Source organism: Rana temporaria, chromosome 2 (assembly GCF_905171775.1).
Source record: "Rana temporaria chromosome 2, aRanTem1.1, whole genome shotgun sequence".
Lineage (NCBI taxonomy): Eukaryota > Metazoa > Chordata > Amphibia > Anura > Ranidae > Rana > Rana temporaria.
The window spans coordinates 267,373,407-267,401,398 of record NC_053490.1 but is presented as its reverse complement, the minus strand read 5'-3'; the positions used below and the strand labels follow the sequence as shown (position 1 = coordinate 267,401,398).

At 41.1% G+C, this 27,992-nt stretch overlaps 1 protein-coding gene and 1 long non-coding RNA gene across 6 annotated transcripts in view; both read right to left on the bottom strand.

The window, feature by feature from the left end:
• Window positions 1-27,992, bottom strand: part of BCAS3 (BCAS3 microtubule associated cell migration factor) — a 1,469,256-nt gene that overhangs the window by 59,017 nt on the left and 1,382,247 nt on the right. The window lies entirely within an intron of this gene.
• LOC120926750 lies at window positions 8-9,182 on the bottom strand. Its single transcript, XR_005746989.1, has 3 exons — window positions 8,726-9,182; window positions 8,002-8,004; window positions 8-165 (listed from the first exon to the last, which is right to left on the bottom strand). It is a non-coding gene; the product is annotated as an uncharacterized LOC120926750 (long non-coding RNA).

Genomic DNA, 27,992 nt, shown 5'->3' with positions numbered 1-27,992 from the left:
ACATTAGCTGGGGCCCACCAGCAATAAACACAGGGATCACCAGGAGTGCCCCCCAGGACCAACCACCACCAGGGTCCCAGAAACTCCTATCCCCACCGACCACCAGGAAGGGAAAACACCCGTGGAGCTAACAGGGTATAGGCAGGTGAACACCACCCCAGGGTTCTTATGAAGAAATACTATTAAGTCCAATGAAATGTTGGAATGAGTTCCTTATGGGTTAACACCCATATGCAGCCCTATGGTGAACAGCTGGCGTTTCCTCCTCAAGAGCTTCTCATTAGACAGACAATGACCTTTCCCATTAAAAGATCCAAGCAGAAAACCTCAATATAAGGGAAGAAAAAAGAAAGAGGACAAGCCTCATAGCACAATACTGTAAAACAGAGGACAATGGACAAGAGACTACACCAACGGTGATGAACTCACAAAACCGCCGATTAACACAGGCTCTGAGATATATTGCCGCTCAGTATGTTCATCTCCTCACTAGGATCGAAGTCCCGTCAAACATAGGCTCCTCCCCCACGCGTTCCGTCACTAGGCACGTGACTTAGTCATGGGTCTCTGAATGACTATGGGAGACGGCTGAGCTTATAACAGAGCCGTTGCGTGTCATTCAAACAGGAAGTGAAACCACAAAAAGGAGAGGGGGTTGACATCTACATCATTGCAGGTAACAACCTCGAGCACTGTGCAAAATAGCAGATTATAGCACTCGCTACATTTGGCAACATTGTACAATACAATAGTATTTTAATACAGGGAAAAATATATATAAATATAATCTATCAACATAGACTCAAATAAACTGTCTTGTTGATAAAAAACAGAATATTAAGAATAATGTTTTAAAATTATAGAACCATTAAAAAAGGATTAAAAAAGGAGGACCTGCCTTCTAAGTAAATTTAAAAAAGCAACCACATCGCCCCCTTCATATGGTGAATACATACTACATGCAAAAGATATAATATAGAGACGTACAGACATACTCTATACATTCATGCATCCTGAGGGGGTGTCATAAAGAAATACAAAATGTGTTGCATTTTATACAAAAAAATTATCTACGTTAAGAATTAATTTATTAATAATAAGAATAAGTTGCAAATGGTGAGTTCCTGTGTCTATTTGAACACACTCACATAGCAACATAAGACCATATATATATAAACATAAACCACCATAAAGGGGAGGAAGACACCCATTCAAGATGCAAGGTGATAACCAAAAAAATGCACAAATTATTTACGCAAAAATAATTTATACAAAAAAATCTTCTTATCCCTGAATCAATCCGATCACTACACAATCGGAACATATAAAATATAAAACTAAAAATCTGAAATAAAACAATTCAAATCAAATTCTACATTGAGCCCATTTGGCACTAAAGAGCGCATTTCGTGTATCCATCTGGATTCGCTTTTACTAAGCTCGCGAATTTTGTGGCTGCCTCTCCAATGGGGGGTATATTTCTCCAAGGCCCAAAACTTAAGTTGTTTAGGGTCTTTATTATGACACAATGCGAAGTGACGCGAAACATTGTGATCGGGATACCCCTTTTCAATATTTTGCACATGTTCTCTTATGCGTTTCCACATTGGTCTTTTTGTGCGACCTATATATTGGAGTGAACAAGAACACTGAAGGGCATACACCACACCTTCTGTTCGACAGGTAATAAGATCTTTGATCTCATATTCTTTTTGGGTAACATGGGACACAAATTTTGAACATTTCTGTCCATTAAGGTTCGTTTTTTTGCATGCGTAACAACGCTTGCAAGGGAAAAACCCCTTACCCTGATAGAAGGTTAGTTGATTATGTTTTGTTGGGGGGTCCGGAACATTTTTCGCTACCAAATCCCGTAAGGTGGGAGCTCTTCTGTATATCATCTTAGGAATACTCGGAAGTATACCTTGTAGTTGCCTGTCAGCTTGTAAAATAGGCCAGTGTTTTCGAAAAATCTTTTCCAACTGTTTATGCTGGACACTATAATTAAAAATGATGGGTAGTTCCATTCCAACTGCATGATTTTTAATCTTATCCTGTATGAGGGATTCTCTAGGAGTATCATATACTTTTGAGATTTGTGTTTGGATAAAATCTTCATCATACCCCTTATTCACAAATTTCTTCCCCAGCATATTAGCTTGTTCTAAGAAGATGTTAGGGTCTGAACAATTTCTCCGGATCCTTGTCATTTGTCCTTTAGGGATATTGATCAACCAAGGATCATGATGACAGCTATCTGTTGGTATATAGCTGTTTCTTTCTACTGGTTTGAAGTATGTTTTTGTAGTTATTTTTTGGGGGTCCAAAGTGATTTCCAAATCCAGAAATTGAATAGATTTATCACTAATTGAGTATGAAAGGTTGATGTTCTTCTGATTCTGGTTTAGATTGTCGAAAAATTGTATAAGGGAGGCTTCATCACCACTCCAGATGATGATGCAATCATCTATGTATCTTCTGTACAGAACTAGGTGATGCGGCATGTTTTCATAGACAGCCATTTCCTCCCATTCGGACATGAACACATTTGCGACACTTGGCGCATATTTTGCGCCCATCCCTATTCCATTTAGTTGTCGATAAAAATCGGATCTATACCAGAAATAATTATGCTGAAGGCCATAGGCCAAGCACCTCAGGACAAACCGTTTCTGTTTGGAAATTAAAGAACCATACTTATTGAGGGCCCACTTGGTTGCCCCAATTGCCTCTTCGTGATTAATTATGGTATAAAGTGATGCCACATCCGCTGTGGCTAACAGATATTTCTCACTTGTATTTATCACTAATGAGTCAAGGATCTGAATAAGATGTTTAGTATCTCTCAAATAAGCCTTGGTGAGAGGAACTAAGGGCTGAATAAACTTATCAACATATTCTCCCAGACGGGAGTTTATAGATTGTATCCCATTTATAATGGGTCTCCCAGGTGGTCTAGTTTGATCCTTATGAATTTTGGGTATTGTGTATATGATTGGAACCCTGCATACTTCTGGAATCAGGTATTTTTCTTCTCTTTTGTTGAGAATACCTCTTTCTCTTCCTCGATAGATTAGTTCAGACAGTTCTTCTTTATATTCACTCGTGGGATTTCCCCTGAGCTTAATATAAGTATTAACATCATTAAGCTGATTTTGTAGTTCTTCATGATAGTACTCTTTGGACAATACTACAATGGCCCCCCCCTTATCTGCCGGCCTGATAATAATTTGTTTATTTTCCTCAAGCTCTTTAATCCCCTTATGGATGGCTTTGGGATCCGGCATTTTCTTGATTTTCAATTGGTCTAGATCTCTAAGTACCATTTTATTAAATACCTCTATATGGTGATTGTTCTTTACTTGAGGATTAAATAGAGATTTGTTTCTCAATTGGCTGTGTGAAACTCTTCCCGGCAAATTATTTCTATCAGGTGGATTGATAATAGGCTGGTTTAGTATATATTTTTTGATGTTCAACTTTCTTGTGAATTTTTTAATGTCCACATAGGCATCAAATTTGCTAAGATTCCTTTTGGGGGCGAACTTGAGACCCTTATCCAATGTCATAATTTCTGTTTTTGTTAGTTCGACCCCACTAATATTATATATTCCTTGAACCATTAAACCTTCCTTCGTTTTGACCTTGTGTCCCCCTCTACATCCCCTCTTTCGTTTGGACTTCTGGAGCGTGCTCCTTGTTCGTGCCGAGGGGGTGTCCTCTCGTTCCTGCGATAATCTAAAAAAGACGAGGAAGGGCGACTATCCTGTTCCTCTCTATAGTTTGCAAGTGGCTCATAATAATTGTGAGTAGGTATTGGACTTCTTCTGGACTCCTGATGATAGTAATCTCGATTAGAGGGACCACCCGATTGATGGGCTTGATACTGCCCTCCTTGATGTTGGTAATATTGAGGAGGGTAGTAATCTCTTGGGTCCCTTCGATCTTGGTTGTAATAATTGGGATCCTGATGATATCCATATGGATAATTCCCCTGATTGCTGGACTGATTTTGTGGTGGATTAGATGGTTTCTGATTATTCTTATTGTTTTTCCAAACGGGTTTCTTTGGAGACTTAGTGCGAGGTTTTTGATTATTTTTATTATTATTATTCTTCCACCAAGGTTTTGGTGTTCTAGGTCCATTCGGTTCCTCTCTGTATGGTCTAGGTGGATAATAAGTATAATCTTGTTGGGATCTAGCATATTCATCCACCCCATGTCTGGGTCGTTCAGGTGTTCTAAATCTGAATTCCCTCGGAGGGGAAATAACCCTTACCTCTCTGTCAGGAGAGGATGATACTGACCCTATTTTTCCATCTTTCAGATTGAGTTGCCATTTGAATATTTGATGTGAACGATAATCGTTCGTATCCCTCATTGTTATTTCCCCTCCGAGGGAATTCAGATTTAGAACACCTGAACGACCCAGACATGGGGTGGATGAATATGCTAGATCCCAACAAGATTATACTTATTATCCACCTAGACCATACAGAGAGGAACCGAATGGACCTAGAACACCAAAACCTTGGTGGAAGAATAATAATAATAAAAATAATCAAAAACCTCGCACTAAGTCTCCAAAGAAACCCGTTTGGAAAAACAATAAGAATAATCAGAAACCATCTAATCCACCACAAAATCAGTCCAGCAATCAGGGGAATTATCCATATGGATATCATCAGGATCCCAATTATTACAACCAAGATCGAAGGGACCCAAGAGATTACTACCCTCCTCAATATTACCAACATCAAGGAGGGCAGTATCAAGCCCATCAATCGGGTGGTCCCTCTAATCGAGATTACTATCATCAGGAGTCCAGAAGAAGTCCAATACCTACTCACAATTATTATGAGCCACTTGCAAACTATAGAGAGGAACAGGATAGTCGCCCTTCCTCGTCTTTTTTAGATTATCGCAGGAACGAGAGGACACCCCCTCGGCACGAACAAGGAGCACGCTCCAGAAGTCCAAACGAAAGAGGGGATGTAGAGGGGGACACAAGGTCAAAACGAAGGAAGGTTTAATGGGTCAAGGAATATATAATATTAGTGGGGTCGAACTAACAAAAACAGAAATTATGACATTGGATAAGGGTCTCAAGTTCGCCCCCAAAAGGAATCTTGGCAAATTTGATGCCTATGTGGACATTAAAAAATTCACAAGAAAGTTGAACATCAAAAAATATATACTAAACCAGCCTATTATCAATCCACCTGATAGAAATAATTTGCCGGGAAGAGTTTCACACAGCCAATTGAGAAACAAATCTCTATTTAATCCTCAAGTAAAGAACAATCACCATATAGAGGTATTTAATAAAATGGTACTTAGAGATCTAGACCAATTGAAAATCAAGAAAATGCCGGATCCCAAAGCCATCCATAAGGGGATTAAAGAGCTTGAGGAAAATAAACAAATTATTATCAGGCCGGCAGATAAGGGGGGGGCCATTGTAGTATTGTCCAAAGAGTACTATCATGAAGAACTACAAAATCAGCTTAATGATGTTAATACTTATATTAAGCTCAGGGGAAATCCCACGAGTGAATATAAAGAAGAACTGTCTGAACTAATCTATCGAGGAAGAGAAAGAGGTATTCTCAACAAAAGAGAAGAAAAATACCTGATTCCAGAAGTATGCAGGGTTCCAATCATATACACAATACCCAAAATTCATAAGGATCAAACTAGACCACCTGGGAGACCCATTATAAATGGGATACAATCTATAAACTCCCGTCTGGGAGAATATGTTGATAAGTTTATTCAGCCCTTAGTTCCTCTCACCAAGGCTTATTTGAGAGATACTAAACATCTTATTCAGATCCTTGACTCATTAGTGATAAATACAAGTGAGAAATATCTGTTAGCCACAGCGGATGTGGCATCACTTTATACCATAATTAATCACGAAGAGGCAATTGGGGCAACCAAGTGGGCCCTCAATAAGTATGGTTCTTTAATTTCCAAACAGAAACGGTTTGTCCTGAGGTGCTTGGCCTATGGCCTTCAGCATAATTATTTCTGGTATAGATCCGATTTTTATCGACAACTAAATGGAATAGGGATGGGCGCAAAATATGCGCCAAGTGTCGCAAATGTGTTCATGTCCGAATGGGAGGAAATGGCTGTCTATGAAAACATGCCGCATCACCTAGTTCTGTACAGAAGATACATAGATGATTGCATCATCATCTGGAGTGGTGATGAAGCCTCCCTTATACAATTTTTCGACAATCTAAACCAGAATCAGAAGAACATCAACCTTTCATACTCAATTAGTGATAAATCTATTCAATTTCTGGATTTGGAAATCACTTTGGACCCCCAAAAAATAACTACAAAAACATACTTCAAACCAGTAGAAAGAAACAGCTATATACCAACAGATAGCTGTCATCATGATCCTTGGTTGATCAATATCCCTAAAGGACAAATGACAAGGATCCGGAGAAATTGTTCAGACCCTAACATCTTCTTAGAACAAGCTAATATGCTGGGGAAGAAATTTGTGAATAAGGGGTATGATGAAGATTTTATCCAAACACAAATCTCAAAAGTATATGATACTCCTAGAGAATCCCTCATACAGGATAAGATTAAAAATCATGCAGTTGGAATGGAACTACCCATCATTTTTAATTATAGTGTCCAGCATAAACAGTTGGAAAAGATTTTTCGAAAACACTGGCCTATTTTACAAGCTGACAGGCAACTACAAGGTATACTTCCGAGTATTCCTAAGATGATATACAGAAGAGCTCCCACCTTACGGGATTTGGTAGCGAAAAATGTTCCGGACCCCCCAACAAAACATAATCAACTAACCTTCTATCAGGGTAAGGGGTTTTTCCCTTGCAAGCGTTGTTACGCATGCAAAAAAACGAACCTTAATGGACAGAAATGTTCAAAATTTGTGTCCCATGTTACCCAAAAAGAATATGAGATCAAAGATCTTATTACCTGTCGAACAGAAGGTGTGGTGTATGCCCTTCAGTGTTCTTGTTCACTCCAATATATAGGTCGCACAAAAAGACCAATGTGGAAACGCATAAGAGAACATGTGCAAAATATTGAAAAGGGGTATCCCGATCACAATGTTTCGCGTCACTTCGCATTGTGTCATAATAAAGACCCTAAACAACTTAAGTTTTGGGCCTTGGAGAAATATACCCCCCATTGGAGAGGCAGCCACAAAATTCGCGAGCTTAGTAAAAGCGAATCCAGATGGATACACGAAATGCGCTCTTTAGTGCCAAATGGGCTCAATGTAGAATTTGATTTGAATTGTTTTATTTCAGATTTTTAGTTTTATATTTTATATGTTCCGATTGTGTAGTGATCGGATTGATTCAGGGATAAGAAGATTTTTTTGTATAAATTATTTTTGCGTAAATAATTTGTGCATTTTTTTGGTTATCACCTTGCATCTTGAATGGGTGTCTTCCTCCCCTTTATGGTGGTTTATGTTTATATATATATGGTCTTATGTTGCTATGTGAGTGTGTTCAAATAGACACAGGAACTCACCATTTGCAACTTATTCTTATTATTAATAAATTAATTCTTAACGTAGATAATTTTTTTGTATAAAATGCAACACATTTTGTATTTCTTTATGACACCCCCTCAGGATGCATGAATGTATAGAGTATGTCTGTACGTCTCTATATTATATCTTTTGCATGTAGTATGTATTCACCATATGAAGGGGGCGATGTGGTTGCTTTTTTAAATTTACTTAGAAGGCAGGTCCTCCTTTTTTAATCCTTTTTTAATGGTTCTATAATTTTAAAACATTATTCTTAATATTCTGTTTTTTATCAACAAGACAGTTTATTTGAGTCTATGTTGATAGATTATATTTATATATATTTTTCCCTGTATTAAAATACTATTGTATTGTACAATGTTGCCAAATGTAGCGAGTGCTATAATCTGCTATTTTGCACAGTGCTCGAGGTTGTTACCTGCAATGATGTAGATGTCAACCCCCTCTCCTTTTTGTGGTTTCACTTCCTGTTTGAATGACACGCAACGGCTCTGTTATAAGCTCAGCCGTCTCCCATAGTCATTCAGAGACCCATGACTAAGTCACGTGCCTAGTGACGGAACGCGTGGGGGAGGAGCCTATGTTTGACGGGACTTCGATCCTAGTGAGGAGATGAACATACTGAGCGGCAATATATCTCAGAGCCTGTGTTAATCGGCGGTTTTGTGAGTTCATCACCGTTGGTGTAGTCTCTTGTCCATTGTCCTCTGTTTTACAGTATTGTGCTATGAGGCTTGTCCTCTTTCTTTTTTCTTCCCTTATATTGAGGTTTTCTGCTTGGATCTTTTAATGGGAAAGGTCATTGTCTGTCTAATGAGAAGCTCTTGAGGAGGAAACGCCAGCTGTTCACCATAGGGCTGCATATGGGTGTTAACCCATAAGGAACTCATTCCAACATTTCATTGGACTTAATAGTATTTCTTCATAAGTGTTGCTATTTATATTCACTATGTATGATTTATATTATTAACATTTACACTGTACTCACTCAGCACTAGTTAACACTAGCGCTATCATTTACTCATTTCATATTAATTTGGTTTTGTTCACCTATTAGATACGCAGCTTTTGTTATTTGATATTTTTTGCTGTTTTTTCCATGTTTTTTTGGTTTTATATATGGTAGCGCAGTAGTACCATTCCTTTTTACACCCCAGGGTTCACTTACCTGCGGCTGGCTGGCGCTTTCCTCGGATGGAGCTGTCCTCGAGACCTCTGTCTCCGACATTGCTGCTCAGCGGAGCGGTGGTCTGTTGTCTCCTTTGCTGACACCTCAGACTGGAGAGACTGCACCAGCCAGCGTGCGTGGTCCGCTTTCCTAGGCCGCGTCCGGAACCGGAAGACGCGGCCTCGTGTGGCTGTCCCACCCCCAACCGGAACTGACGTCGCCCATCCTCCGGACCAGCGAGCTCCAAGCTGGCTGCAAAGCAGGGGGGCCTGAGGCAGCCCACAGCGCCACCCTAGGCAGAGAAAACGACGGACCTCCCAGCTTACTCTTTTCCCCAAAGAGACGCTGGGACGCACATGCGGCGCTGCAGGTGACGACACACTAGCCGGCCTGAGCGCCAAATTCAAACAATAAAAAAGTGAACTTTTTAGGCAGAAGAACTCAATCTTCTAAAAATTGCCCAATAAGCTTCAGCTTCCCCAGCCATCGGCTCCTGGTTCCACAGCGGTGTCTCCCCACCGGAGGAAACACCATAACTGAAGGGCCAGTGGGAGGATGAGGCTTAAATCTCTGATTGAAGGCGGTGTTTCCTGAGAGGGGAGGAGCCGGGATCTCTCTAAGGTGGCTGTCCTGAAAGACGATCCAGGGAAAATCCCAGTAGAATAGCGTTTTTTTTTTTAAATACTCAGACCAGCCGTCTGGCACACAACAACCATGCCACGTTCAAAGTCACTAAAATACCCTTTTTTCCCCCATCTTGATGCTTGGTTTGAACTTCAGCAAGTCATCTTCACCACGCCTAGATGCCTAAATGCAATGAGTTGCTGCCATGTGATTGGCTAATTAGCAATTTGTGTTAAATCGACAAGCTGGTTGTATACAAGTCAATCGATAGATTAACCAGGGTGCCTATACATGGATCGAAATTTGTCAGGTTCCTGCTGAACTAGACAAATTTTAATCCATGTATGGCCAGTTTAAAATATTAAACTAAGGAATAGCAGAATGAGAAGTCAGCATCTTATGTTTTTTTCAGGTAAGGTCTGATTTAAGGTTGTCACACTCCAGTCCTTCAAGTAACCTAAGCAACAAATAGCTGCAATTTCACTGTTGTTTAGTAGAGGACTGTGTTTTCAGTGTGTGGGAAGAGGGGCAGTGAAAACAGCTCTTTACCTATTCAATTTGCAATGGTTTTAAATTGTATCCTACTGCAAATGTTGGTTGATCACAGCAATGGACAACAAAAAAAAATTATATTCCCAATGAGGTACAGATTACTCTACAAGTATAGTGGAACAAGATAGGTAATGAATACAATGTACAGGGTTGATTATTTTGCTTCCTTGGCTTAGATTACCAACAGCAAGCAGTGGCTTCCACTTATTTCCCATATAAGGTGACAATAAAACCTACACCTCAATGCACAGATCCATATGTAATGTGGGGCATGTTTTAGCCTCAAAAAGGTTTTCAGCGGTAAAGATCTGCATCTGTAGCGCATGCTCTAAAAAACATTTTTTTTTTTTTACCTGGTTTGGATCTGCTCAGCTACTGTATGTCGATCTAAAGATAGTGCCCACAACTTCATTAAAAATCTGAATTGTGCACCTTTATCTGCAACTTAGAAGCATATAAATACCAAAAGCTTTAATTTTGGCAAATCTCTTATGCCGCGTACACACAATCTGATTTTCTGTTGAAAAAATCTTGGATGGTTTTTTCCAACGGGATTCCGCTCAAGCTTGGCTTGCATACACACACAGTCACACAAAAGTTCTCTGAACTTTCGTCCGTCGGGAATGCGGTGACGTACAACACTACAACAAGCCGAGAAAATGTACTTCAATGCTTCCGAGCATGCGTCGAATTGTTTCCGAGCATGTGTCAGAATTTTGCACGCTGGAATTGCTACAGACAGATTTTTCTCAGCGGAAAATTTGAGAATCAGCTCTTAATCTTTTGTTGGCGGAAATTCCGACAGCAAAGGTCCAATGGAGCATACACACGGTTGTAATTTCCGTTCAAAGGCTCACATCGGACTGTTGCTGTTGGAATTTCCGATCGTGTGTATGGGGCATAACACCATAGGTAGGATTTTTCTATGTACGTTTTTAAATACCAAGTGAAGCCTATGACTCGTTACTATTTTTATTAAAATAACTGGATAACAAACTCATTATTTACCATATAACATGGATGATCCTGATTTATTCTTTGTGTAACAATGACTAATCCACAGCTTCTATACATGTAATTGTGGATATAGACAAAGTGAGCTAGTAGCTGAAGAAATAATTGGAATGTATCTTGAAGCAGTCATAACTCTACAATAATGAGTGAGAATTGGCAGATGGCAGAACAGTGTACAGTACATGTCTGTTGGCTGTTTAAGTGATTAGCCTGGAAGCAGTTGCTATCTAGGGCCTTTGGTCAGAATACTTTCAAACGGTTCTAAATATGTGTCCAACGTGTAGTAAACGTGTGGCTAGGGATCCTGCTCATTTCCCTTAAAAACAACACTTCTTTTGTTTTTAGATAATAATCCACATGATTTGTGAGACTTTAAAAGCAACAATACTAAAACTAGCCATGGAAAAATCAGTCCTTCCAGCTTAACACATGTTTGGCCCAATCTTAAAGATATTTGGCCATACACATATGTAGTCAAATCTGAATGTTTCTGTCAGTAAGCATCTGGCCTGAACAGGGTCAGAAATACTTTAAGTTTTAAGCCAGTCTTTAAATTATAACAGGCTTTAACATAATAGCAATGGGGGTGTGGGATTTACTAAGACTAGAAAAGACTTAGGGCCAGATTCTTAAACGAGATACGACGGCGTATCTCCAGATACGCCATCGAATCTCTAAGTTGCGCGGTCGTATCTATGTGCCTGATTCTTAGAATCAGTTACGCATAGATTTCCCTTAGATCCGACAATTCCGTGTCGAGTATGCAAATTAGGTAGATACGCAAATTCCTGAACGTACGCCCGGCCGACGCAGTAAAGTTACGCCGTTTACGTTAGGCTTTTCCCGCCATATAGTTGCCCCAGCTATATGGTGGCATAAGTGCGGCATAACAATGTTAAGTATGGCTGTCGTTCCCACGTCGTAATTTGAAAAAGTTACGTCGTTTGCGCAAGTCGTCCGTGAATGGGGCTGGACGTCATTTACGTTCACGTAAAAACCAATGACATCCTTGCGGCGTACTTTGGAGCAATGCACACTGGGAAATTCCACGGACGGCGCATGCGCCGTTCGGGAAAAACGTCAATCACGTCGGGTCACAGTACATTTACATAAAACACGCCCCCTTGATCCAAATTTGAATTAGGCGGGCTTACGCCGGCCGATTTACGCTACGCCGCCGCAACTTACGGAGCAAGTGCTTTGAGAATACAGCACTTGCCCGTGTAAGTTGCGGAGGCGTAACGTAAATCAGATAAGTTACGCCCACACAATTTTACGCGGATGTACGAGAATCTGGCCCAGAATCTGCAGCAGTTGTGCATGGTAACCAAATAACTTCTAGCTTTCATTTTTAGAGTTGAATTGAACAAGCTGAAGATAAAAGTTGATTGGTTGCCATGCACAGCTGCTCCGGATTCTGTCTGTTCCAGTTTTGATATATTTCCCCCAATTATTATCATGTAGTGCATAGAAATCAAATGTAAACAGCAGAGGAGACACTGCAAATGATGAAGGTGTAGCCCCCTCCTCTCATTAGGCTGTTAGGCTAAATTTAGTTGTTGACTTCATTGTAGCCAGTGGAGCAGACATCTATTATTTTTTGTCTGGTCAGGGTTTCCTAAGCTGGGTGTTTGATTTCTCCTACCAGCTTTTAGAATATAAGGCAGTGAGTGTCAAATATCCAGTTTTAAATATTTATCATGCCTCAACCAATCTTTTGAAGGAGGCATCTAGAAGGTGGCTGGGAGGTAATAAATGTTTGGGAGGCCTTTCCATAGTGTTCTTCCTCTGCCAGGAGGGCTTAAGTTATCCAGGAGCTGCTGCCCCTGGGAGGCAGCTAATGAGAGAAAAGCTTTGCAGTTTGGGACTCAGCAGAAACTGGACTGAGGGCCTGGAGAAGATTGCTGATGAATGGAGGTCACTGTTCTGAAGTCCTGGTCTCTGTCACTGAGGGTCTACCTGTGGAAGCCAGCTGTCAGTCAGCTGTGTGTGCCTGCTACAATACGGATTTTATACTAAGAAGTTTGCCCTATTGATTGCTACTGTTGTGTTGGAGTATCCTAAAATCCCTGAACCCCTCTCCTGTTTCAAGTTGATCAGCAACAAATTCTATAAATACATGCCCTAGACTGAGCCTGTATTGTTGGTGTGTATGGAACTATGATTGTGGATGGCAGCCTCTGAACTATTGTAGGGTAACCTGTGTCATTCTCAACGGCCGCTTCGAGGATGAACACTACACGGGAGTCCAAGAAGTTGTGAAAGAGATCACTAGCAGACAGGCAGCAATCACAACATGAAAGAAAATTGTTCAAGTAAGTGTAAATTTGATTGTCAAAAATAACAATTGCTTGTACTGTATTGGTATTAGAATGCCGATGTTATAAAGTTTAAGTGTATGCTGTAATCATAGATATCCTTTAAATCAAGGTCAAATTGAACCAAAACATGTAGGGGTAGATCCACGTACCTGGGCGCATTAATACGCTGGGCGCAGCTTATCTAAGATACACTACGCCGCCGCAACTTATTTTTTTTTCCGAATCCACAAAGAATTTGCGCCGTAAGTTACGGCGGCGTAGTGCATCTCTGGCGGTGTAAGGGCGCGGAATTCAAATGGATGTAATGGGGGCGTGCTTTATGTTAATACGTCGTGACCCGACGTAAACAACATTTTTTTTTAACTGCGCATGCGCCGTCCGTAGGGGCATCCCAGTGCGCATGCTCAAAATTAACCCGGAAAAAGCCAATGCTTCCGACGGTGATGTCATTCTACGCAAATCCCTATTCGCGAACGACTTACGCAAACGACGTAATAATTTCAAAATTGTACGTGGGAACGACGGCCATACTTAACATTGAGTACGCCTCATAACAGCACCTTTAACTATACGCCGAAAAAAGCCAAACGAAAACTACGTAAAAAAATGCGCCGGCCGGACATACGTTCGTGGATCGCCGTACATAGCTAATTTGCATACTTGACGTGGATTTCGACCTAGCGGCCGCCGAAAATTTGCATCTAAGATCCGACGGCGTACGTCTAAGACGTACGCCTGTCGGATCGATCCCAGATGCCGTCGTATCTTGTTTTGTGGATACAAAACAAAGATACGACGCAGGAAATGTAAAATTACGCCGGCGTATCAAAAGATACGCCAGCGTAATCCTTTTGTGGATCTGCCCCGTAATATTTCAGCTTGCCAGTCCTTAAGCATGGTAGCTGCAATATACTTTTTTTCCTTTATTCATTTTTGATCCATACTTCATGTTTTGTATTTATAGAGCAGTAGCAAATATTGTATTGGTTTCAATGGGTCCTCCAAGCAAATTTAGGTGTCAAAAGAACCAATAAAAAAAAACAACAATTGTGTACCACTGCAATTTAGAGACAGAGCCTGCATAAGTGATAAACAAATATGGCTGCCCCCATGATACTATATTCTCACAAATTATATTGTACAAACACATTTTTTCTTTAATGATGATAAATTAACATAGTAGAGCTCTATACAATTACTATTTGAAAACAAAGCAAATTTCTTCTAGTAGAAGTCTTAAAAACTTATCAATGTAGATGCGCAGTGTAATGTACAGTACATTCTTGGTTCACTCTCTGGGAATGGAGCTGAATGGAGCCAAGAGTGAAGATATTGTGACCTTCACAAAAGAAGAAGATGCAAAAGGGGCATGGAACCCTCTATGAATAACCTAGTAAAATCATGCTATGATGAAAAAATGATGGCACTATGGACCAATGATAGTAGGTATATAGGATTTAATCGTTGCATTTATACATTGTTTTACCAGTATTTGTAGCATTTAAAAAGGCGTTTTTAATAACATTTGTTTTAAAAAAAGCTTCCCAGTTTACAATCTGCTCACTTTTCTCTTTGCCAGTAGGACCAGGGAGTACAAAGGTGTGTTTCGATTTGGTTGGGTTCAGGTACAAAATAATGTGATCCCAGAGTACAAAGCAACTGCTGCTAATGCACATTCAAAGTCTCCAAATATAATCATGTGTACGAAAAGGTTACCAACGGCCCCCATTTCCACCCCATGTCTGAACAGACCTATTGATGGGGCTTTGTAGAACAGAAAGGATTTCTATGGAAGTTCCTAACATATGATCAATCAATTGAAATTGCATCTTTACCAAGAAAATGCATTTCACAGGCTCAATAGAGCAAACCAGTATAAGTGAATATACCATACATTGAAGAGTATTTTTGTTTCCAGACAAATCCTTCAATCAGACATAAACTAGAGTTCTGTAAAGATATAGTGGGTAATAAAAAATGTGTGCTCACCCACGAGGATTAATAATTTTACTCCTCTGTATGGTATTTTACTTACTGGTCAAAACATTTTACTTTCCAATGGAATGCAGCGTTAAATCAAGCATCTAACACAGGGATATGTGCCTAGCCCCATATTCCAGGTAGAGCTTTGCCAATAATACACAATGTAGTATCTAGGGTCTAAGTGTCATAGGTCTGGAGATTATTTGACTAATGATTTCCCCTCAAGTTTTTAACTGAAACAGGAGACATTTTGAGCATAAAAGAATCTTATTTTTAGATGTTATTTATTGGTGTTATTTTTTACCCACTGTGTCCTTGTGCTTATTCATTGCAGTTTGCACATGTAATTTATGTGTATTTTTCTTTTCACATAAAACAGCAGTTACATATATTTCCATAATACATCAAGCTGTCTAATACTTGGCTACAGTTCTCAATGATCTGATTTTATTTCAAGCTCTTTGTCCTATTTTTTTCATGACATTTTAAATCACAGGTGGCCATTCCTGAAATATACTGAGAATGGCACCATTTTTGTACCCCAGATCCTATGTTCATATAACACCGGAGGCACACTTACAATGCAGTGAATCTAAAATACTGCAAACATTCTCTGCAGGTGAATCGTCAAGGTTCATGTGTTAAAAATTGCAGCAATAGTCACTTTTACTACTTTAGAAATAAACCCCTAAGTGTGCACACATTACTGCAATCTGATTTTATGAAAGCTCAATGCATGCCCAGGTTTAGAGGGACATTTCAGGTGTGAAGCAACCTGCCCCATTTGTCTATATGTTATAGAGAAAACTGAGCACTGTCCGTGATACTTTTTTTATTTGCACTAACATACAATTTTTCAGGATAAGCTTTCGGGGTGTTTCCCCTTCTTCAAGGTCCAAGCAGTACTGATTCACAAATTTTTTAATCAGTACTGCTTGGACCTTGAAGAAGGGGAAACCCCCGAAAGCTTGTCCTGAAAAATTGTATGTTAGTGCAAATAAAAAAAAGTATCACAGACAGTACTCAATTTTCTCTGTCACAATTGCACTAATACGGCTACAATCACGTCTATATGTTATAAAATTCCTTTAATATGAAAGAACTCACTATAACAAGATTTATGCACTTATTGTAAAACGCTATTTAAAGTCTACTTGTAAGCAGGTAGAAATGTGTTAGTTCCAGTAATTTAGTGACTGTCCCAGGCTGGGGAAAGGGTTTACTGTTGTAATCCCAGTTCCCAGCTTTTTTGGTCCTAGCCAGCCCACGATTAAAAGGGGGGAAGGCTGAGGTCCAAGGGCTTCCTAGTTAATCTGGTTAGTTCTGTTCCACTCATAGTATAAGGACTGCCGCACCTTGCAGTCTGTTGAAGACACTGGGACTTTTAAAGCCATGGACAATGAATTAATGGATTCTCGCCTCACGGAGGTATGCCTGGGCAGCCACACTACCACATTGAACTGTTATGTTACAGTTGTTCAGTAAAGTACATTATCGTTCTGAGCCTGGTCTGAAGTTATTAAAAGGGGTACATGTGGGTTTTGGCAAATTTAAAGAACCAGGGTAGTAAGAGTAACAAAGTACAAATTCAACGCACAAAACGACCAGTCGTTAGGCTTGGTACCTGAAAAGGTAGAAAGGGGGTTGATGTCTGGCATGCATGAGGTTTGTGCTAGATGCTCGGTGGGATCCTATTATGTTACTGGGAGAGAGCTAACAGATGTACACTAGAGTAGGCTCAGCAAGTCCCTCCTAATTCCAACACAAATGTTACAGTGTGTAGTGACATGGGACAGATCACTTTTTAGAGGCACTCTGTATTTTATCACTGCACACAGTGAAGGCTCATCTTTAAGTTTGGGAACTACCCTAATGTTTGATTTTTCACATGACCGCAGCCTTCACTTGGTACCCCCACATGCCAAGCGACTAGGCCCCACCCACATAGTGAGGTACACCGGATTGTAGAGTGGACTATGATGTGTGGGTTATACTGCCACCTACTGCCCTGAGGGGTGGGCAAAGCCACTAGTAAACCCAGTAAGTGGAGCCCTATGGAAAACTAATGCCTGATTGAAGACTTGATGAAGGACCATTTTCCATTAAAGCATCATTAAACCCACATTATTAAAAACTAATAATAAATGCTGTATTACATGATGTTCATACTCGCTCAGTCAGTATGTGATTTGTTTTATGTATTCTGCATAAAACCTGGTTGATAATACTCTTCTCTGTCTCCACCTTCTGTCCATGTCACCACTACTTTTGAGGATTTTGCAGAGCAGTGTTGGCATTTAGTGCACATGCTTAGTTTTCAGTGTATTTCTACCCTCGGCATCTCCTCTCTATCACATCTAAGCAGCCCATATGTTTATAGAGTCACACATGTGGGCATATACACAGTGGTAAATGACAACACACTCCCTCCCTCCTCCTCCATGCCCACTAACCAGCTAAACACAATGAGGGTGGGATATTACAACTTTATTGATGGAGACTTCACCTCCCTTTAATACTAAGGCTCAGGTTGGAGGGGAGTGCAGCCTGAGCATGTGATCAGTAGCAGAGGACTAGAAGCTCCCCCCACCACTGATTTCCTATAGACAGGCTGGGAAAGATTTGGGTCATATAACAGCTGTACATCAATTGGGAAAGAGGTACTTAGATTTTTTTATTTTTTTTTTATATTAAAACAATTGCAGTGCCTTCATCCAGATACAGAAGTAGAATAAATAATGTGAATCAAACAGTGTGTGTTTAGTACAACTTTAAGGAAAAGGACTGTTTGCAAGAGATGTAGGATCAAGCTGGTGTGCCAAGCAGGAGTGAAAACTGCAGTGTAAGTGAATTTAAAGGAGTCATGAGTTTCCTCCAACAATATGGAGGTTAACAAACACCATAAAAAACAAACAAGTTGAAGTAAGCAAACAAATCAATCATGACCGGTGGGGTTGCATGAAAAAAAAAACTGTAGTGTGTACCAGGCTTAAGTCAAGGGAAAATTCACTTGCAAAATAAGTACAAGAAACCAGGACAGTTAAATGCCTCCCATGGTTTTCAATACCATTTCTATACCGATGACACCCAAATATATGCATTTTAATGAGTGAAATAAGTTATTGATATTGTATCAATTAGCAAGATTTCTAGCTCCCAGGTAATGAGCTGAGATTAGGAGCACTCTCTTAAAGGGAGTGTTCCTAATCTCAGCTTGTTACCTGTATAAAAGACACCTGTCCACAGAAGCAATCAATTAGATTCCAATCTCTCCACCATGGCCAAGACCAAAGAGCTGTCCAAGGATGTCACGGACAACATTGTAGACCTACACAAGGCTGGAATGGGCTAAAAGACCACCGCTAAGCAGCTTGGTGAGAGGGTGACAACAGCTGTTGTGATTATTTGCAAATAGAAAAACACAAATTACCTGTCAATCTCCCTCGGTCTGGGCATCCATGCAAGATCTCACCTTGTGGAGTTTTCAGACCATTCCAGCCTACATAAGGCTGGAATAGGCTAAAAGACCATCGCCAAGCAGCTTGGTGAGAGGGTGACAACAGTTGTGATTATTTGTAAATGGAAGAAACACAAATTACCTGTCAATCTCCATCAGTCTAGGACGCCATGCAAGATCTCACCTTGTGGAGTTTTAATGATCATGAGAACGGTGAGAAATCAGACCAGAACTACACGGGAGAATGTTGTGAATAATCTCAAGGCAACTGGGACCATAGTCACCAAGAAAACAATTGGTAACACTACGCTGTGAAGGACTGAAATCCTGCAGGGTCCCCCTGCTCAAGAAAGCCAGTATGAAGTTTGCTAATGAACGATCTGAATGATTCAGAGGAGAACTGGGTGAAAGTGTTGTGGTCAGGTGAGACCAAAATCTAGCTCTTTGGCATCAACCCAACTCTTCGTGTTTGAAGGAGGAGGAATGCTGCCTTTGACCCCAAGAACACCATCCCCACCATCAAACATGGAGGTGGAAACATTATGCTTTGGGGGTGTTTTTCTTGGGGTGTCTCCGGACCTTAATTCCAATAGAAAATATTTAGAGGGAGTTGAAGTTTCGAGTTACCAAACATCAGTCTCAAAACCTTAATGACTTGGAGAGGATCTGCAAAGAGGAGTGGAACAAAATTCCTCCCGAGATGTGTGCAAACCTGGTAGCCACCTACAAAAAGCGTCTGACCTCTGCGCTTGCCAACAAGGGTTTTGCCACCAAGTACATGTTTTGCGAAGTGGTCAAATACTTATATCACTCAAAATGCAAATCAATTAAAAATAAATAGTTTTATGTTGTTAAAACTAAATTCTGTCTTTCACTTTTAAAATAAACCTACTATTAAAATTATAGACTGATTAATTCTTTGTCAGTGTGCAAACGTACAAAATTAGCAGGGGATCAAATATTTTTTTCCCTTACTGTAAATGTGATAAAACTCCCAATGTAGGGCACCCTGGAGTGTGAGTATGCTATAAAGTGTTTAGAATAGTCGACCAAAGGTCAGAAAAAATGAGCTGCAGGAGAAAACCTGAGCACTCTAACTGCTATGAAAAAATAAATAAAAAAAGGTACCCTTGTGGTAGCAAAAAAACAGACAACTTCACACATGGAAGTGGGGGTATGCCATTATTCAGAAGAATAAGAAGAAAACATGGAGGGATTGTGGTCCCAAGATCTGCAGCCTGAATGGGAAAAAGACTGAAGACATCTACAAAGTACTGCTTTAGAAACAGAAGCAGAATGAGGCCACTCAAGGTCATCTGTACACCTTCTGCAATGAGGAGCTGGTACATTCCTTTCTGATCAATGCCAGAGCCAAAAATGTGTTAACCCTTGAAAGATGAAAAAACTAGATGATCCTTAAGGGCATGATTAACTTCCAAGGTACGGAGCCAAAGTGCCATATGCATGTGAATCGACATTATACTTGTGCAAGAAGCCTGGTGGTCTGTAAGAGAGTAGACTATTTTTTTTCAAAAAACTTGAGAGTGAATTTGTCCCTCCTACAAAGGCACAGTCTCTTTGATTTGGGTTATTCCACTTTAACACCTCTGAGGCCCCGTACACACGTCCGAGAAACTCGACGGGCAAAAACACATCATTTTGCTCGTCGAGTGAGCCAAGTTTCCTCATTGACTAATGAGGAAATAGAGAACATGTTCTCTATTTGGCCCGACGAGATCCTCGTCGGTTTCCTCGGCCGAAAGTGTACAGACGACCGGGTTTCTCGGCAAAATACGGCTGCGATCGAGTTTCTGGCTGAATTCTGCCGAGAAACTCGGTCGTGTGTACGGGGCCTGATACACACATTTACAACCAAGATGAGGCAGACAGTTACACTAGGAAACAAAAACGGATGTTTCAGAATAGAGTCTATGTGAAAATCAGTAACATCCTTAAAGGAAAAAACACAATCTACCTGTTTGGTAGAATGTTCATTAAGAGAGATGACTGAATAATCTACAGTGAGACCATTTGTTAATAAATTCCCTTGGAAAAGGAAAGCAGTCTACCACATTATTAGAGAAATCCCATGACTCCACAGGTAGATTCCTGGCCTCATAAAGGACTGATTTACAAACAAACAGAATGTAATTTGAGGTCTTTAAGGATACAGCTCTGCAAAACTCAATGCCTAGAACAGCAGATTGATCCCATACTTGCAAGATAGAATGTCCTGCATTAATGAGAGGAACAATATTTTTTTGCAAAGCAGAGGATTTGGGGATTTATTGAAAAAATGGCTCCTCTGGAGAGAGCTATAAAGTATTTGAATCAGAGTCAGAGATTAAAATGTGAGCTTTAGACACAAAGATAATTAACCCTTAGTAACAACCAAAAAAAAAAAAAACTCACAGAAGTGTGAGTGCATAGACTGGACTCACTAGTCTGGAAAGTACTAGAACACAGAGCTCAGTGAGGGAATCAAAGACCAAGCAACCTACAGAGACTATTTTGGCAAGTTGCAAGGGCTCCCAGGCATTGCTGAGGAAAAATGCATATATAAAGTCATTAAGCTTTACTGACTAATAAGTTGAGTGTGGTAACAGCCAAGGTTATGTCACTGCTCTAGACATGGTGAGGACATTCATTGGCTAACTCATACTGCATAAATATCTGGAAAATGGCACTGGTAGAATTCAGTGAGAAAGGGTTACAAACCAAGGAACGTAACTATTATAATTGTGGTATGTTGCATTTGGGACTTCCAAGCTGCACTAAGGAAAAACTTTAAGCCTGTATGCTAAAATGGTAAGTTATTACCGATAATCAGAGAATGGGTACAACTGAGGTGACTCCATTGCTCTGTGATAAACTGAGACCGTATGAAGTGGCTGGAAAGGGCCACTGGCCAAGTCTTGTGAAAAAGGTCATTAACTGAGGAATCTTGCAATAACTAATGCCATGGGTTGCATCTAGGAGTTCTAAAGCTGTGCTGAGGAAATACGCATATGCATTAACCTAAAAGCTATAATAATTAAGGAGTGTTCAGAGACTGGCCTAAAGACACTGAGATACTGCTCGGAACTTGCAGAATAAACAGCTCTGCTACTAACTGGCACAGTACATAATGTCTGGAAAGTGCCACTGGCAGAGGGGAGGGAGGTTGATAGGTTAAGAAACCACAGCTTTACTAGACTGCTATACAGGCTTTACAAAGCAGTGCAGATGAAAAAACTAAGGCCCCATACTCACGACCAAACATGTCTGCTGAAACTGGCCCGCAGGCCAGTTTCAGCAGACATGTTTGGTCGTGTGTGGGCGCGAGCGGGCCGAATTCCAGCAAACATTTGCCCGCCGGGCCTTTTCCCAGCAGACAAATATTCCTGGACTTGTTTTAAAACAGCCCGCTGGAATTCAGCCCGCTCGGACATGTACGGTCGTCAGTACAGACCTACCGTACATGTCCAGGCGCCCGCCGTCCCTCGCATGCGTCGAATGACTTCGACGCATGCGTGGAAGCATTTTAAAGGCGGGCCGCCCACGTCGCCGCGTCATTGTCGCGGCGACACCGCGTCATCGACGCGGCGACACCGCGGACACGCCCCGCGTATTGTTTACGCGCGGACTTCTGTACGATGGTGTGTACAACCATCGTACAGAAGCCCTCTGGCAGACATGTATGGTGAAAACGGTCCGACGGACCGCTTTCACCATACATGTTTGTCCGTGTGTACCCGGCCTAAGAGTTAAGCTCAAAGGCCGCGATTCAGATACATTGTTGTATCTTTAAGCGGGCGTAACGCATCTCCTATGCGCTACGCCGACGTAACATTGAGAGGCAAGTACTGTATTCAGAAAGCACTTGCTCCCAAAGTTACGTCGGCGTATCGTAAATGGGCCGGCGTAAGCCCGTGTAATTCAAAGTAGCAAGGCAGTGGGCGTGTTGTATTGTAATGAAGCGTGACCCCATGGCCGATCGAACGGCGCATGCTCAGAGTCATGTTGCAAATACTCCCTAAGATACGTCGGCTCAATGCTTTGTCGACGTGAACGTTACATACGCCCAGCCCCATTCATGTACGACTTACGCAAACAATGTAAAATACGACGCTGTTCCGACGTACATACCTTAACATGACTTACCCCTGCTTTATGAGGGGTAAAGTTACGCCGGACCGATGCCTTAAGTAAACGGCAGAGCTAAATCCGACGGGCGCAAGTACGTTTCTGAATCGGCGTATCTAGGTCATTTGCATATTCGATGCGTAAATCTACGGAAGCGCGGCTAGCGTAAATATGCACCCAAGATACGACGGCGTAAGAGACTTACGTTGGTCGTATCTTGGCCAAATTCAGGCGTAACTGCCTATATGAATCAGCGCATAGATACGACGGGCGCTCATTTGGACTTACGAAAGGCGTATCTGGAGATACGCCGTCGTAAGTCCTTTCTGAATCCGGGCCAAAGACTGTACAAGGAAATATTTATTTTTTTAGATTAAATCATGCCTAGACCCGAAGCCAATGCTCTTCAGCTGACTGACAGTGTACAGGGTCTGGGCAGCACCACTTGCAGAGCTTAATGCTTGCTTTAGTCACTAAGTTCTTAGAGACTGAGTCACCGCATAAACTGTATCACAACTCTTATCCTGGAGAGTACTCTGCATGTGACACAGTACCTAAAGGTCCCCACTGGCAGAGCTCAGCACCTGAAGGTCACATTCCAGGACAGCCCCGCAATGCTCAGTTCAGCGGAGTTAAGTCACTGCCTCCCAGGAAGTACTAAGGATTAGCCAACTCAAAAAGCTGCTATGAAGAGACCAGCTCAAACAGTATATTTGAAGTTGGATTAAAGTTATCAAACAAAAATCATTCACAAAAGAACGACTATGTTGTATAGAATATAAAAATGTTAAAAAACGTGAAGTAGTCTTTTTCCACAGCGCAGCTGCAAAAAAAGTGTCCAACCTCCTAGGTCTGGCTCAATTTTTTCTTGTTTGCCAGTGTCCAAAACGTCCATAGGCAGCAGCATAATTGGTGCAGACTGTTCTACAATCCTGTGTTTCCCAATGGACGATAAGCAAATTAAATTTTTAATGGAAGATGATGAAAACTTTTTAGTTGTTGATACGATGGTCATGCATAGACACGTGTTTTTATTTATTCCTATGAGTCCTGTAACATGTATTACCATGCTAACAAAACACATTAGTGATTAAAATGCAGAAAATGGTCAGAGACTGGAGATGGTGGTGCCCCCTGTGTCAGCAGTCAGTCATGCCTCTGTCAGTGAAAGGGATACCCCTGTGCCAGTAGTGCCCTATCATTTCTGTTCAGAGGCACTCGCCTTCATCACCAACTACATGTTGCATACAGCTCCTTTCAATGATAACACAGCCAGGACTATACGGGCACAATCTAGAAGATGATCACTCCACCTGATGGTGCCTCTCACCATTCCGCATTCTAGTGCTTGGTATACACAGCAACTCTGCACAGTGGCTTCCTAGCAAACAATAGCAGGGACTGGTCCATGGCAGCCAGCAGACCGTAAGTGGCCTGCAGGCAATAGCTTGGGGATGACTGGCCTAGACTTTTCAAGGCTGACAGCCACTTAGCTATTGAATGGTTGTTATAACTGATGTATTTTTATGAGAATTGAGCTGATGTTTGTCTGGTGACAAATGTCTGAATTGACCAGACTTGACTATCACTATGGATCATGCAGCTTTTTAGTCTGACAAAAATGTTAGTACAGCAGGTTCTGTTCATGTCATCTGCTTTAGATTTTTAAAGGCATACCCTGTGTGCTTGAATACTTTATTAATATATAGTTCAATTCATTAGAAATGAATTATATTGCTAAATCATAGTTTTATCTATGTAAAAATCCATCTGAAAGGGAACAAAAATGTTTACCCCACAAAAGATGTTTGACAGTGAATTACAAACGTCACTTTGTTTTTCATGAATACTGAACTTAGAAGTGCTTACTGCAACAAACAGAACACTAAACTGGACCCTTCACAAGCAGAAAATAGGTTAAGCCTCTACAACAAGCAGCATAATTCATTAACTCCTAGTAAATAAGTAGGGTGCTCTCTCATGAATTCCCATTGATGCTATAAAATGCCTAGATAGAACAGTAGGTACACTCTATTATTAGCCATTTTTGCTGTACTCACTTCTGAAAGCACTCATACAACACATCTTGGAACATTCAGTTCAAACGCACACAAATGGAAACATTTATTGAACTGCCCAAAGTCTATTAAACAGAAACAAAGCAGAACCAGAGATATTAACATATATTTACTAGCAGTTTTCTACAGGAAAAAAAAACTGCCTGTTAAAGCTCCTAGAAGATTACTACTTACTGGCAAACCATTTTACATAGTTAGGCTGAGACAAAGACTTGTCTATCAATGTTAAGGATAGGTTTATGGCTTGCAGTTGTTGGGTGGAACATTCGTTTTGAAACATGTGCCAGGAGGTTGTAGCAATGACACTGCCTTTGCTTCTGTGTGGAATAGTGACTTAAAAAAAGTGATCATATACTTAGGCCTTGTACACACGGGCAAGAATCTCGTCAGGAAAAAAAAACGTTGTTTTTCCGACGAGATTCATGGCAAGAATCTCTTGCCGCCCGAGTGTACACACAGACCTTTCAAAAGAACCGCGGTTCTCTTGAAAGGCGAGAACGCGGTGACGTCATCGCATATGACGAGCATGCGCTCTTCACATTCGATGCCATCGCCGCCATCTTGCTTCACACTACCTATGCCGTGGAAGCTACCGCGCATGCGTCAAAGTCATTTCGAGCATGCGCGGGTTTCCACGGCGACAGGTAAGTATACACACTCTCGGGTTTCTCGTCAGGAAACAGGCCGACAAGAATCTCGATGAGAAAATAGAGAGCAGGTTCTCTATTTTTCTCGTCGAGATTCTGGCCAGATTTCCAGACAAGAAACCTGAAAGCCATGGAAGGTTTGAATACTGGCCCATTACTGCTGAATCACTTAAATATCCAAGCCATGGGCAACCCTGCAAGCAACTTCTGGCTTGAAAAGTACATTTTAAAATTGATTGAGCCAAGTGGAAAAACATTGGGAGAAGAGTGACTGCATCATTCTTTGGCAGTTCCACTGTATTCACTCAGATGTGGGTGCTATGGCTGCTAGACACCATAGCCAGCAGTGAAGATTCCTCCATCCATGCTGTTTAGCATGCTAACAGAAAGAAAACTGAGCCATGTGTGGCTAGTTTGCCCATCAACCTTAACAAGCAGATACCACTGAGCTTTAGGTGTGGATCATGATCACATCAATAATTAGTCACACACATCTCAGCACCTCTGCACTTTAGATGTTGGTGACGACAGAGTATTCGTTCATTTTGACCTAAAACTCTACTGAGGGCAGCACCTGAACATATTGTCACCAAAGCTCCACTACATGTGACCTAGACCTGAAACTTATGGGTGACCTTCTTACCCATACTTTTCTTTCCTAATGACTGCCACCAAATGTATGAACTATTTTCATATTACTGGGTTTAGTAACACTTTAAATGAAGCCTTTTCTTCTACATTTCATTGTCAACTTCAATGTATGCATTTAACAAGCACTATGTTCAAATGGAACAGACTGAATTTTACAGCATTATTTTTTATCTTTAAAGCTGAACTCCAAGCAGATATACAAATATAGTTAATAGAGTAATGTATTCATCTAAAACCTTGTTAAATACATTTTCAATGCAATTACAATTAGTATAAGTATCTGAATGTGTCTTGATATTAGCCTCCAGTACAGCAAACCTCCGGCAGACAAGGGGAGAAAAAGTCAACACTAGGAGCCAGTCAAGCTCGGCAGCATGCAAATGTGTCAATAGGGAGCATGCTGGCAGAAGCAGAAGGCAGACTGAGCAGAGGGTTGGCCTTAACAGTGTACTGCTGCTCCTCTACTGTTCAGTCAGCAGGCTAGTATGTCCTTGACCAAGAATCAAAACTTCTTTGGCAGGAAAACTGTTCCTATATATATGAATTACAAATGTGTATTTAACTGCTTACAGGAGTGTAGCTTTACCATTACACTATGCTTACAACTTCTGGGAATTTACAATAATACTGCACTCTAGCATTCTTGGAACATTCACAGTTTTTTTATTACATTAATACAAGTCTCGTGGCTTTTACATGTGTAACACAAGAGCTTAATTGAAAAGCTGAAATTTATGCTGAACTAAGACACCATAGAAAAGGGTGAAGAATGTCAGGAAGTCTTTGCAAACCTATTGTATGGTTGTGGTTAATTCTCTCCCAGAAAAATGTTCGTCCCAAATAACCTAAATCATCTTTTTCTTAGATCCAATTTTATCAAATAAAGACAATCACAAACTTCTATGTTATGTGGCTTTATAAAAGGGTTGCTTTTGTGAAATCAGTTTGTATTAGTGCTTGGAAGGTGCAAACTGCAAATCTAGGGAGTTATGACACACTGGGGTAGATTCAGTAACATTTGCGCAGTTTTTACGTAGGCGCAGGGCAAAAACGATTTCGTTTTTGCCCTGCGCCCCCGCAAATTTTCTGCGCTACCCTCGATTCACGGAGCAGTACCTCCGTAAATTGCGTGGGCACTCCGGCAAAATGCCCAGCGTAAGCGCGCGCAATTTAAATGATCCCGTAGGGGGCGGGAATCATTTAAATTAGGCGCGTTCCCGCGCCGAGCGTAGGGCGCATGCTCCATGCATTGCGGCAAATGACGTCACAAGGACGTCATTTGCTTCAAAGTGAACGTGAATGGCGTCCAGCGCCATTCACGATTCACTTACGCAAACAACGTAAAATTTAAACCTCGCGACGCGGGAACGACGGGTATCCTTAGCATTGGCTGCCCCTGCTTTTATCCTTAGCATGGGCAGCCTTACGCAAAAACCGCCGTACGCAAACGACGTAAACTGCGTACGCAGGGCTCGCGTAAGGTTGTGAATCGGCGTTAGTATGCAATTTGCATACTATACGCTGACCACAACGGGAACGCCACCTAGCGGCCTGCGTAAGAATACAGCCTAAGATATGAGGGCATAAGAGCCTTATGCCACGCATATCTTAGGCTGCAGTCGGCGTAACGAGCTCTCTGAATCAGGAGAAGTCGTTACGCCGGGGCAAGTAAGCAATTGCGCTGCGTAACTATGGTTACGCAGGCGCAATTGCGCTTTGAATCTGGGCCACTGTCAATATCTCTGTGCCCAGAGATTTTCCAGCTCATGGGACAACAATCTAAGCTTCAGCTAACTGAGGTGACTGTCACT